At 37.9% G+C, this 12992-nt stretch overlaps 1 pseudogene; it reads right to left on the reverse strand.

Moving 5' to 3' along the window:
* Nucleotides 1–11743: 11743 nt before the first annotated feature.
* LOC110200273 (olfactory receptor 14A2-like) lies at nucleotides 11744–12696 on the reverse strand (annotated as a pseudogene).
* Between the last annotated feature and the right edge of the window lie 296 nt (nucleotides 12697–12992).

Genomic DNA, 12992 nt, shown 5'->3' on the forward strand with positions numbered 1-12992 from the left:
TCACCCAACCAAGATTTGTCATATTGATAGCCTCATTACACCAAAGAAAGGCAGTGGATTTGACACCAACCTGGGCCATTTAATTTTATGCTCTCGCTTAGCAAAAGGGAGTTACTGTGCCACCAGTAACTCAGAACAGCCATCTTGATTTGCAAATCTGTTGTCAAGTGGAGAGCTAACTCCCAAACCACCTCTGTCTGTGGTGTCCTACCATCTTTGGTGGAATAACTATCCCTCTGGATTCTGAGTTGTCTTGCCTGAGTTAAAATACCCATGTATTTAGAGGAAGCTTAGTGGTGTAGTGGATAGACTGCCAGAACTGGAATCTAAAAGTCCTGAGTTTAAATCTGGGCTCAGATACTTACTAGCTGTGGGACCCTGGATAAATCATTTAATTTCTGCTTGTTTCAGTTGCCTCATCTGTAAAACAGGAATAATAATAATACCTACCTCCCAGGATGTTGTGAAGGTTAAATATGAGTAATAATAATGAAGCTCTTAGCAAAGAGCCTGGAACATAGTAAGCAGCTAAATAAATGTTAGCTATTATTGTTATTGTTATTTATCTCTAGAAACTCATGAATTACATCAAAAGGTATATCCAAAGGAACTACTGATCTCATGAAGGATATGCAGAAACCAATCTGTGCTTTATTACACAAACAAAAGGAATTACTGATAAGTGTGTTTTTGAAACACTTTTCAATGAAGTTTTATCAGTCATCTTCTGTGTATAAAAATTTCTTCTAGACCTGTCTAGTCTAAAAGAGGAACAATGTCCAGTCCTAGGCCTTTAGGCACTTCTAGTCTCTCAGGTGCCAAGAAAGATATCCAAAGAATTTCAATACAAATTGGAATGAAATAAATTCATAAGATCATAACAGAGTCCAGGGAGATGTGAGATTGAGAGTTTACTTCAGACAGGATCAGGGACAGCTTCATGCTATATGGAGCTTTGTATACACACATACATACATATGTATTTCTGTCTCCATTTCATGTGCTAATGTGGGTGGTTTGTGTAAGAAAGCACAAGGTTGTTTAGACAGTGGGTTGGATTTCTTCAGGCAGAAATATTTAGGTTGTTGAAGGAGATATTCCATGTTTAGTGGTAGGAGATACAGAGAAAGAGGAATGGATAGGAAGAGGGATTTTCTATTTTCTAACCTACAGGCTTTTAAAAATTTTAAGTATTGATTTTAAGAGGTTTACTTTCAATTGAAATTCTGGTATTCTTAGTAAATTGCCCAATTTTTGCATGCATCATTCCTCATAAACCTATTCTTTGTCTTCCCTGGTCCCACCAGTCCTTATATCCTTTAGTACTTTCCTTGGTAATCACCCCTATTCTGACCTTTCTTGCCTTTCTAATTGGGACCTTATATTTAACCAATTTCCTTTCCTTTTTATTCATTTTTTCCCTTGGCTAATTGAAGATTTCATCTAACAAAACCAATCTTGACTATTCCTACCATCTGCCTCCTCTGATCATACCTAGGTACTGTGGGATGGAACTGATGAAAGTTAAAATTGTTCTAACTGGGTCCACTACCAATTTTAGTTATCTGACCTAAACTGGTTCCTCACTTTAGCAAGGCAATCTCTTTTCCTTCTCAAATTTATTTTTGATTGCGCTTTCTACCATCTTTTCTCCCAAACTTATCTTCTTTCCTTGCTACAAAATAAATGAAGTCTTCATTCTTCGTTTAGGAAAAGAGGCCATCTTTGGTATGATGCTTCTTTTCTCCTTTTTCACTCATAGCTCCTTGATAGTATCCTTTATTCTTTCTTCCTTTACTCTTCTCTGATGAAAGTGAAGATGTCAGGAGGCCCTTCTTCTGACAAAGGTGAAACTATGATTTTCTTGAACATTTCCCCTCCTTATTAAAATGGCTCCATTTTTTCTCTCCCTCTACTTTTTCTTTATCTACTCTTTCCTTTCTGGCTTCCTAAACATATCTAAAATTTCCCCAACCTTAAAAGACCCTTATCAGATCTGACAATCCTTAACAAACTATCTTCCCATATATCCCTTCCCTTTCTCAAATTAAGTCCTAGAACTATTCTGTCTACACTTTGGACTCCACTGTTTATATGCTAACATTTCCTAAACCCTCTATGATCTGCTTTATGACCTCATTAGTCACTGAAACTATCTTTTCCTAAGTCACTAATAATTTGTTAATTGATAGATCTGATAGGCATTTCCTTAATCATCATTCTTGTTTACCTTTATGGAGTCCTTGAAACTATTTAATACTTTCTTCTCCTAGTCTTTCTTCTCTGGGTTTTCCTGACTATTCCCTCTCTTGGTTCTCTTTCCACCCATTTTGTGACTCACTGGTATTTTTTTCTTGCAAGGTCATCCTTACAATATATTTTTCTAATTGTGGGTTGATGCCAAGCTTTTGTTTGAAGTTCTCTTTTAAGCTCTCTGTATCCTCTGTCTTTGTGATCTTATCAGTTAACATGAGTTTGTTAATCTTCTCTATGATGACTAGTCCCACATTTGTACTTCTGACCTAGTTTTTTTCCTGAGCACCAATGCTGAACCATAAACCATTTGGACATTTGAAAATAGATATCCTATAGATAGCTCAAACTTAACATGTTCAAAGGGAAATCATTATCTCTATCACCTTCCCCCTCCCCATCCCCTATCCCAAAAGAGCTCTCTGCTTCTGAAGTTTCTTACTTCTATCAAGGTAGCATTCATTCTTTATATCACCCAGATTCAGAACATTACTGATATTCTTGTTCCCTCACTTTCACCTACAACAGAAATCCAATAAGTTTCCACATCTTGTGCCTTTTATCATCACATCTCTATCTACCATCCACATTGTCTCTATTCCTTCCATTTTGTCAGCTACCACCTAATTAGTCTCTGATTACCTAGCAGTAGACTCTTTAAATAACCTCTTAACAGGGGTCCCAGTCTTAGGTCTATCACAACTACAATCTATTCTTCACATAACTGCCAAACTGGCTTTTCTAAAGCAAAATGTGAGCGTGACATTACCCTACTCACCAGACTTCAAGGGCTCCCCAATACTTCCAGGATCAAATACAAACTGTTCTGTTTGGCAACGTTTGGTGAATCAGGACTCAAATTTTCTTCTCAGCCATGTTGCACATCACTCTTCTCTAGGCCCCCACAGTCAAGCCCCAAATGCCTTCTTACCCTTCCTCTTACATGGCATATCATATCCCCTCTCTGGGACATTGCACTGCTCTTCTCAATGCCTGGCATGCATTTCCTCCTCAGTTCAGTAGAGTAGAGTTCCCAATTTTTCAAGTCTTATCTAAAGTCCCCCATTGAGAACCTACTGCCAGCTTATTAGCACAATTGCTGGGGGTTTTTGTGACACTTCAGGATTTAATCCTGCTAGTAGACCTGTGACTCATTTTGAGAAAAACAAATATTCTGGTATCCATTCGATTAAATTTAAAATTCATTTTTCTTCTACCTCAAAGGCCCCCAAATTTATGTTCCATCTAGAATTGTGAATTAATTGCCCACCTCTGCCAAAACAAAATAATCCCCAATGCATAACCCTGTAAGCTCTTTCTCAATTTAACCATCTCCTTGCTTTTTCCTCTGAAATTGCCTGGTATCTGTTAGATATTGATTTTTATATATTTATATATGTATATCCTGCTCCCTGCCCCCCTAAAATAGCCTATAAGGTATTTGAAGGCAAGGATTGTTTTGAGTTTTGTCTTTGTATCCCTAGAACAATGATTGATCTAAAATAAGAACTTGAATAATACTTGTTGATTGATTGGAGTCAGCCTTTAAGTGATTTTTTTCAGTAAAAGGCCTTAAGGGGCATTGGAAAAGTTAGAGTGCCTCATCATATAATTCCAAACTTCCTGAAATGATTAATTTTACTGTTTTAGAGTACCTGAAATTTTCCTACCTCTTTAAAGATAGCTAAGTTGGATTGTGGTTTTTAATTTTTTTTTTTGCACTGGTTGAGATCAGGTGTCAGAATGAATATTTTGAAGGAATTGAGAAAGGCTGTATAACTTTGAAAGTGGAGACAGCATGAATAAAGTTAGTCCTAAGTGGGTAGAGTGATAATTGGGAGGAATGGAGCCAATTCTGAAGTCTGACCAGGTAGCAAGGGAGCAACATAAGGGATTTGTACTATTAGAGGGTAGAGAAGAGAAGGTGCTAAAATTTAGGAGAGAATAAATTGGAAGTGGGAAGATCTCTAAATCAGTCCTCTTCACCTTCTCTTCAGTTTCTCTTACACTTTGCCCTTATTTTGAAGCCTGAGACCTTGTTTACAATCACAATATAAGTTGTCATATTACTCTCTACATTTACTCATATGGTCTTTCATATTTCTTGTCATTTCAGATCGATGGCAGACTGACTTTTTATAATCTTAGTCATAAAGATACTGTTGCATATATAGTTTCACAAAAGAAAGTGAAAGTTCATACTTTGTAATCCATTTACTTCGTCAATCCATTGCATCAGACCATGAGATCTCCATACATTATCCAATATGATTATGTGGAGGTGGAATAATTCTTCAAAAGTGGAGGGGATTCATATACCCAGTTGTTACATGAAGAGGAAACAAAAAATTCTGCTGACCCTTTTTCTAATTTCTTGTCCCAGGATGACCCCACCATTTCCTAGACTCACTGCAAGTATATTGGAATACAAAACCTTTGTGTCTTCTTAGGTATGGTTAATACTTTTTTTTTTTTTACTTTGGTTGTAGCATTTAAAGCATCTGTAAACAATCAAGTTTCTTAGAACCCACTCAGTTCTTCTAATGTTGAAATACTTGCCAGATGCTTGCATCATTTTATTTTCCTTTAGGGATGCAAGACCTCTACTTTTTGGGCATCGTGGGAGGATGAAAGAGCTGGAGTTCTCTAGAGTGTTCCTACAGCCATTCTGTGTCATGGGCCCTAAGTCCCCAAGTAGCTCAGGCTCCTGAACCTACTGCCAGCTTATTTGTATGACTCCTGGTGACTGTGGAATATTTTAGGATTCAATAATCCCTAGATCCTAGGCCTCATGTTGATAAAGAACCATAAATATCCAAATATTCATTTGATTAAATTTAAAATTCATTTTATTCCCTGCCAAACCCCTCAAATTCAGGTTCCATGGAGAATTACTACTTATTTGCTCACTCTTGTAAAAGTGAAATAATCCCAGCAACAAAATGTGTTAGGAAAATTTACACACAAGAGTGATTATTACTGATACCATACATGATTGTTATTGTTTATAATTTTTAATTTGTCAAAAGAAAGGCATAGTTTTTTAACTTCGATTAGTTGACACATTTGTTGTTTTTGCATTCTCAGTGCCTGACAGATAGTACGCATTTATCATGTCATAGAAAGAAGTCATGATGTTATCCCTTCATTTCTTTTGATAGAGAGGGAAAGCTCTTACAGATGTTTTGCTAATTGAAGTCCTCTTATGAATACTACATGATGCATCTTCATCAGTTCCCTAAATTCCTTGTTACTTTTCTTTTTTTGCTAGATTATTCATAGCACACTTTTCACACAAAACACTTTCTCCATTATCTTTCCCTGGATGCTCTAAACTATTTTTCCTTCGGGGTCCTTGATTTTCTGACATGAGTATAACTGTTCCTCCATGTGCCAACCCTTTTATTCCTCCACTTTTTTTTCTTTGAATAATATATCTCTCTATCCATAGTCTGGTATTGGGATTTGTTCCATAAAATTTTAATTATATATATGAGGTCAAATTTTCCACTTTGAATCAAGACTTCTTGTTTGTTCACCTCGTTTGTTGTCTAATTTGTCTAATGATATAGACTTTCTCGCCCATAAATTTCTCTTTCTCTTTTTTCCCCTTGGACTTTGTGTTGTGGCCTTCCCACAATCTTTCTTCATTGATTCTTCTTATACTTTATGCCATTTGGCTCAGTAGATATTCATGTAAAATTCTTTCCTTTCATTATCTCCTTTAGATTAGTTTTTCTTTCAGCTGCTACCTGGAGTTGTTCATTGGCACAAGTGTGAAGGGCTGAAATCTATCTGGAACTATTCATATCGTTTTACTTCTCTTTCAACTTGATGGTTTTTTTTTTACTTTCTGAGAGGATTTCAAGCATAGGACTACTTAGTAGTAGTGCCATGAACGAATGAATCAAACGGTGAAACAAAAAGCAGTTATTCAGTCTTCATTGTGTGCCAGACACTGTCCTGATGCTGATAATTTAAATGCAAAAATGATAGATTCTCCATTCTTAAAGAACTTATATTCTAATAGAGGGAGATAACACATATAGTGGAATACTAGCTAAGAGAAATAGTTCTGCATTGAGTAGTCTTAGGGATAGGAGTTGCTTCATCAAGCAGCCAGTTGACATGAATGGCAAGTAGGGCTGGTGGCAACAATGTGGCTGAACTGGATGTTTAAGATAAATTGGATTTATAGAGATTATGTCATTTTGAATGTGCTTTCACATATATTATCACATACATTCTCATGTGACTGCTAGATGACAATACCTGATTTTGTAGTAGGCTGGTCCAGAGATCCAAAGTTCTTGAAAAAACACCAAACCAGGGCCTCCCCAGTGGGGCCTATTCTAGCTTTAACAGGGTCCTTAGCTGCTTCTGTCTGAGAAAAATTATTATTTTCTATTATATTAATAACCCATTATTAATTAGGATGAAAGGCTTTATATTTACTCATTCAGGGACCAGCCCTTGTAGATCAGTCAGCCAGTCTTTCAACGGCATGGCTGATGGAGGAGAATGCCTTAATTCTTGGGGTACATGCTCCTTGATCTTGGGCAGAACCCCACCCAATTAGGAGACCTTACTTCTGTTTGAAGTGCAAACACAGTCTTATCTAGAGGAAGTGTTGCCCTGAGGGAATAAGCCCATGTACTTGCACCCCTCCATTGGAGTTTAGGGTCGTGAAAGAGAAAACCAATGAGAGTGGTCTGGGTACAGGTGCATTCCTCTGTCCAGATTGCTGGAGGTGCTGAGTCTTATGATCTAGCTATGTTAGTAGCAGAAGCTGAAGACTTTTAGCCCACCCCCTCATTAATTGTTCACCAATCAGGGTTGATTTTCACCTGTCAGGGGCATCCCCTTTTCCAAAAGTATATTAAGGCTTACTGAGAGAAACCACTGATCATTAATTTATTGATTATTAGCTAGCCTAATTAAGAAATTGATTATTAATTACCCAGAAAATCAGTCTCAGACTTTTAAAATTTATCATGTCATAGTTATGTGACACTGGGGATGTCACTGGCTGTCTCTGTGCCTCTTTTTCCTTATCTGTAAAATGAGAGAATTGCCTTTGATGACCTCAGAGGTCCCTCCTATACTTATATATTCCCTTCTAGTTATTTATGAGTTGATTGGGGGGGAAATGTGCTTTAGCTGTCTTACCACAAAAAGCATCTCCAAACTTGTTCATCCTCATCAGGGAACTATTTTCCATGGGAACCACAGATCAGTCCTTATTCTTGCTCCCTACTCTTACTGTTCCCTGAGAAACTGTCTGCCAAGCCACCCTCCCTCTCAATTCACCCACAGTTGTCTGTTCTCTGAGACACAGTATTAGTCCTGACTTAAAAAAGCTAGATGTCCACAGATATGTTGAGGACAGAGAATGGAATGAAAAAGAACTGGGTGCTTGAGTAGCTCTAGAAGAGTCTAGGTTAGATTTCAATATCAACTCTCTCCTTTCCTCTGCTTTGTTATTCTCCAAAAGAAAGAGAAATGTATCATCAATAATTGTTTACTAATATGTATACAAACTGGGTATAAACATACGCCTCCTAAAATAAAGCATTGTCTCTCACACTCAGCATTGACCCAAAGGAATGCTAATGACTTATTTTGGAGGAGGATGTAAGAGATAATGGATGTCAGAAACAGTCTGAGGTTATTACCCATGAGAAAGACTCCCAAGCTTTTAGTAGTGACAGTGTTGTGGTTTTATTGCAGAAACAAATAAGCACATACACGATAATCAGAAATTCCCTCCTGACACAAAGAACCTGATTATACTTAAGGGATGTCACTTTCTTGGCTTGCCACTCCATCCAAATAATATGTAAGCTTCAATATCTCACTCTGCATACCATTCCTGATATGTAAGCATAGAGGCTTACAAAGCTGGAAACACAAGCAAGTTTATTTATCTGCCAGGGAAGATAAATGGTAGTGATATCATAGTTCATGGAAATTAATGACAACTAACAGTGAGCATAACTTCTTCTCAGTGGCCTATATTGACTCAGTCAGTATACTTCCTAGGCTTGAATTCTGGCTGGGCTTTGTTAGGCATTGTTTTTACATATTGATTCTCTGTTCCATGGATCCTCTGATGATTTGAAGTGTTGTTTTTCTTGGGACCTCCATTCTAGCAGCTTTCCATTTGTGATTCCTCTCACTATATATATTTTTCATCCTATGGGCCATTCATCACTGAACTTCAGCTTCTACCTGATAGCACTTCTTCCCTTTCACATGGCCATGTGTCTATCTGAGTGTCAGTTTGAAAAAATAATTCCAGATTGTCTACTTATGGAACTTTCTATTATCCCTTAATTCCAGCTCAGGCCTTACACTCTACACATCTTGCAGAGGTAAGGAACAACTTCCCCTTGCAAATAGGTCCTTCCCCAAATTCTGTGTTGGCTTCTGGTGATGTCACAGTTTTCTTCCTCTTACTTTCTTTCCCTGAGTAATGTGCCTCCTGCCTGAGTCAGCACTCTGTGTGAGTCCAGAGGCTTGGGAGAGCAATACATTCTTCCTCTCTGTCTCTCCACCCAGCATGATCCTCCTAGGTTGTTTGGAGGATTTATTCGGATTTCTGGGCTACCATCTAAAATACTTAGTGCAGGAGAGATAGGCAGGCAAGAATCAATCATTTGCTAAGTGTTTGCTATGTGCCAGTGTCTGTGCTAGGATACAAATTCAAGCAAAAAGAAAACATTCACTGCCCTCAAGGATCTTAAACATCTAAAAAAATCATTGGAGTGTAGGGATGGAATGAGGAAGTTCCAGTTGAGAAGACATCTGAGTCATAATGGCAAAGTCTGGAGAAAGTCAGATGCACAGCCAGGAAGGGAATGAAACATGGCCAATCTGATCCTGTCCTCAGAATGGAGGCTCCTCAAAGGAACTAAAAACCAGTGGTAGAATGGATTCATTGTCATGGAAGGGATGTTCCAGAATGAGAAGAACAAAAGTGTTGAGGAAAGTTCCAGGGTAAATAGGTGACTAAATTATGGTGGTAAAGTTTAGACAGAGTAGGAAACAGAGCTAAGAGGGATTCCTAATCCTTTTTGTGTGTGTCATGGACCATGTTGTCAGTATGAAGTGTATTGTTCTCTCCACAGAATAATATTTATAAATACATAAAATAAAATATACAGGATTATAAAAAACAATTTTACTGAAATGCTCTTATCAGATCTTTTTTAAATAAAATGACTTCAGAGTAAGAACCACTGATCTAGAGGAAAAAGAAGCTTATATCCTCTTCTCCCAATGCCTTCTATGCACAATGGATAGGAAAAAGTCTCAATTACATATGCATAAATACATGCCATTACACACACTGGTAGACAAAAAACTGCGTAGTCCCTCTCTCAAGCAGCCAGACAAGTAGAGGGGTCTTAAGCTATGTTCTATTAAGATCCTAGTAACAAAACAAAGCTAGAGGGGCAGTTAGGTGGCACAGTGAATAGAGCTCCAGCTTTGGAGTCAGGAGGACCTGAGTTCAAATCCAGCCTCAGACACATAACACTTACTAGCTGTGTGACCTTGGGCAAGTCACTTAACCCCAATCGCCTCACCAAAAAAGGCAAAAAACCCCCCAACAACAACAACAGCAAAAAAAAAAAAAGCTAGAGTGTGCTCCAAGATTAGCTGGTCAAATCCTTCATTTCTGGAGGCAGAAACTCAGCTGCAGAAAAAGGAAAGAACTTGTCTGAGTGAAAAGTGTGTGTGTGTGTGTATGTGTATGTGTATGTGTGTGTATGTGTGTGTTTGTTTGTGTGTATGTTGCCTATGTAAGTTATATAGTTATTCCTTCTACATCACAACTTTCCCCATCATGGTTTTAATATATCATGGGTCAGCATAAGAAATTAAATGGGAATATTTGGGGAGTTTTGTGGAAGTCACAGATTATACTCAAAAGCCAGTAGATGACACAGAGTCTATGACCAAATACCTAACCCAAATTTTACAATAAGGTACTATAAACACCCCGTAAAAGAAAAAGAAAAAAATCAAACTTCTTCTCTGGTATGAAGGGAGGGCCAAAAAATTTTACTTGGATTTTCCAGATTTTTTGGAGGGGGACAACAAACCACTAACCCCTGCTAATGTGGAAGGGATAACTGTATATATCCATATCCATATTGTCTAAAAGTGACTCACAGGAAGGCATGAATGGTTATGTTTAGATTAATGCCAATATTCTTTTAATGGAAACTTTGATTCCTGAGGAATCAAAGGGGAAAAGGGAGGGGGAAAAGGGAAAAAGACATGGCTGGAGCTGTGATAAAAACTATGAGAACAAAGAAATGGGGCACTCAAGCAGAGAAGACTTTAGACTAATTCTCTGTTTTTGGAATCTTTTCAGTTGAAAAAATGGGACCATATGAGATATTAATGGAAATGCAGTAAAAAATCACTAAACTGAACCCAATAGTTATAGTCACATCAAATGCAATGTATGTATCAGAGCAAGACGTTCTAAGCAGGAAATGCAAAACACAGAAGAACTGATGGATCTCCTTGGTGCTAAAAAAGGCAAAACTTATGAATTAACTGCTTTGGCCCCAAGCAAACCCCAGTGAGTCAGGGAGCAGCTTCCATCTTCACACAAGTCCCTGTTATCATGTCCACTTCAGGGATGTACAGATAACTGCATAGCAGTCAGAGGACATCATTGTGAAGAGAAAAAGCTCTGAGGATGCAAAGAAAATAACTAAAAGAGCTGTAATATACACTACAACAAAGACATGAAATAGCTTTGTTTCAGGGAGTTTGAAATAGATTTAAGAACTGTGGTAGAAATAAGGTATAGATCTAAAAAGGACTAGTTGTTTGGAAAGAAGTACATGAGGGTGTGGAGGTGCCCATCTAGAGAGATGAGGGTGAAGATGAGCAGTTTTCCCACCAGAGCCACCCAGTAGTGTTTGCTAGGCTGTCGTTTCTTAGAAATTTGGGCACTCTAATGGATCTGGGGTGTCCATGATATGGACAATCCTTCAAACATGCAAATCATAACACATCTATGCCTTTATCCAACATGACTCTGGTAAATGTCCTCTTGAAAATCCTCCAAAAGGGGTTCACTCAACATGCTACAGAAATAAAGTTCAGGAATATGGCAAGAAGAAAAAAAATTAATTTCTATTATATAATTGGGTAGGGAAAGTCTCAAATACATAATTAGGATACATTTCTCTGAAATTTTTAGAATTGACTTTGGCATAGTCTTATATAGGGGCAGGGAAATGATGAGATTACCTTGCTATCTTCCCCAACAACCTGCTGGTTCACACTTTGTAATGGTCAAAATAAGTTATTTGCTCAGAGTGTATAAATTTTGAAAATCATTTATTAACAATCTCTAAGAGACAGCATTCCCTAACTAATGACCTTGACATAGGCAAACCAGGAAAGAGTTCAAGTCATAAGCACAGAAAGGCCAAAACTGATTTCCTTTTCTTTCTTTTTCCAGTCATGGAAAAGATCTTAAAATTAATCCCTGTGAGAAGTGTTTCCCATCTATTAGTTTCATCAGAGAAGTCTTGATATCATTGTTCCTCAGGCTATAGATGACAGGGTTCAGGGTTGGGGGCACCACTGTATAGACTATAGATAATGACAGATCTAGAACTGAGTAAGGTTCCTGGTGTGGCTTTAGATAAGCAATGACACCTGTTGTGATAAAAACTATGAAAACTATGAGATGGGGCAAGCAAGTGGTGAAGGCTTTTGACTGACCCTCTGTGGTTGGAATCTTCAGCACAGTTGAGAATATGTGACCATAAGAGATAGCTATGGAAATAAAGCAGAGAATCCTTAAAGTAATCCCAATAGACAAAGTCACATTTAAAATATGTATATCAGAGCAGGAGAGCCTAAGCAATGAAGGGACATCACAGAAGAACTGATAGATCTCTTTGGAGCCACAGAAAGGCAAAGTGAATGTACTACCTGAGTACAGAGCCCCTAACAAACCTTCACTGAGCCAGGAAGCAGTTGCCATCTTCATATAAGTCCCTCTGGTCATGATGACTTCATAGTGCAGGGGCTGAGAGATGGCCACATAGCGTCATAGGACATTATTGTGAGGAGAGAAAGCTCAGATGCTGCAAAGAAAATTACTAAAAATAACTGTAATACACACCCCATGAAAGAAATGGAATGGCTATGGCACAGGGAGTTTGTGATAGATTTAGGGAGTGTGGTAGAAATAAAGCAAAGATCTAAAAAGGACAGGTTCTTCAGGAAGAAGTACATGGGGGAGTGGAGATGCTCATCAAGAGAGATGAGGGTGAAAATGAGCAGGTTCATCACCAGAGCCACCAGGTACATCAGTAAGAAGAGCATGGCATATAAGACCCGCAGCTCCCAGGTATTGGAAAAGTCCATCAAGAGGAATCCTGTCACCATGGTGAGGTTGGTCATGCTCGAGGAGTTCTCTTGATTGTCTGAACAGAAAAAAAGCATTTATCAACTGATGAGAAGACTCAGTATGCTGGATGTGAAGAGACTTTGGTTCAGGTCTATTCTGTGATTTTATAAAAATCACAGATCTTTGGTTATTTGCTAAATGAGAAGATGAAACTATATCAGAGAGTCTTAACCCTGCATTCATGAATTAAAAAAACATTTTGATAATTATATTTCCTTATGGGTGATTTCCTTTGTAATCTATGTATTTTAATTTATATATTTAAATATACTATTCTGAGGAGGAAGTG

The sequence above is a fragment of the Phascolarctos cinereus genome, unplaced genomic scaffold (assembly GCF_003287225.1).
Source record: "Phascolarctos cinereus isolate Bilbo 61053 unplaced genomic scaffold, phaCin_HiC Scaffold_5;HRSCAF=322, whole genome shotgun sequence".
Lineage (NCBI taxonomy): Eukaryota > Metazoa > Chordata > Mammalia > Diprotodontia > Phascolarctidae > Phascolarctos > Phascolarctos cinereus.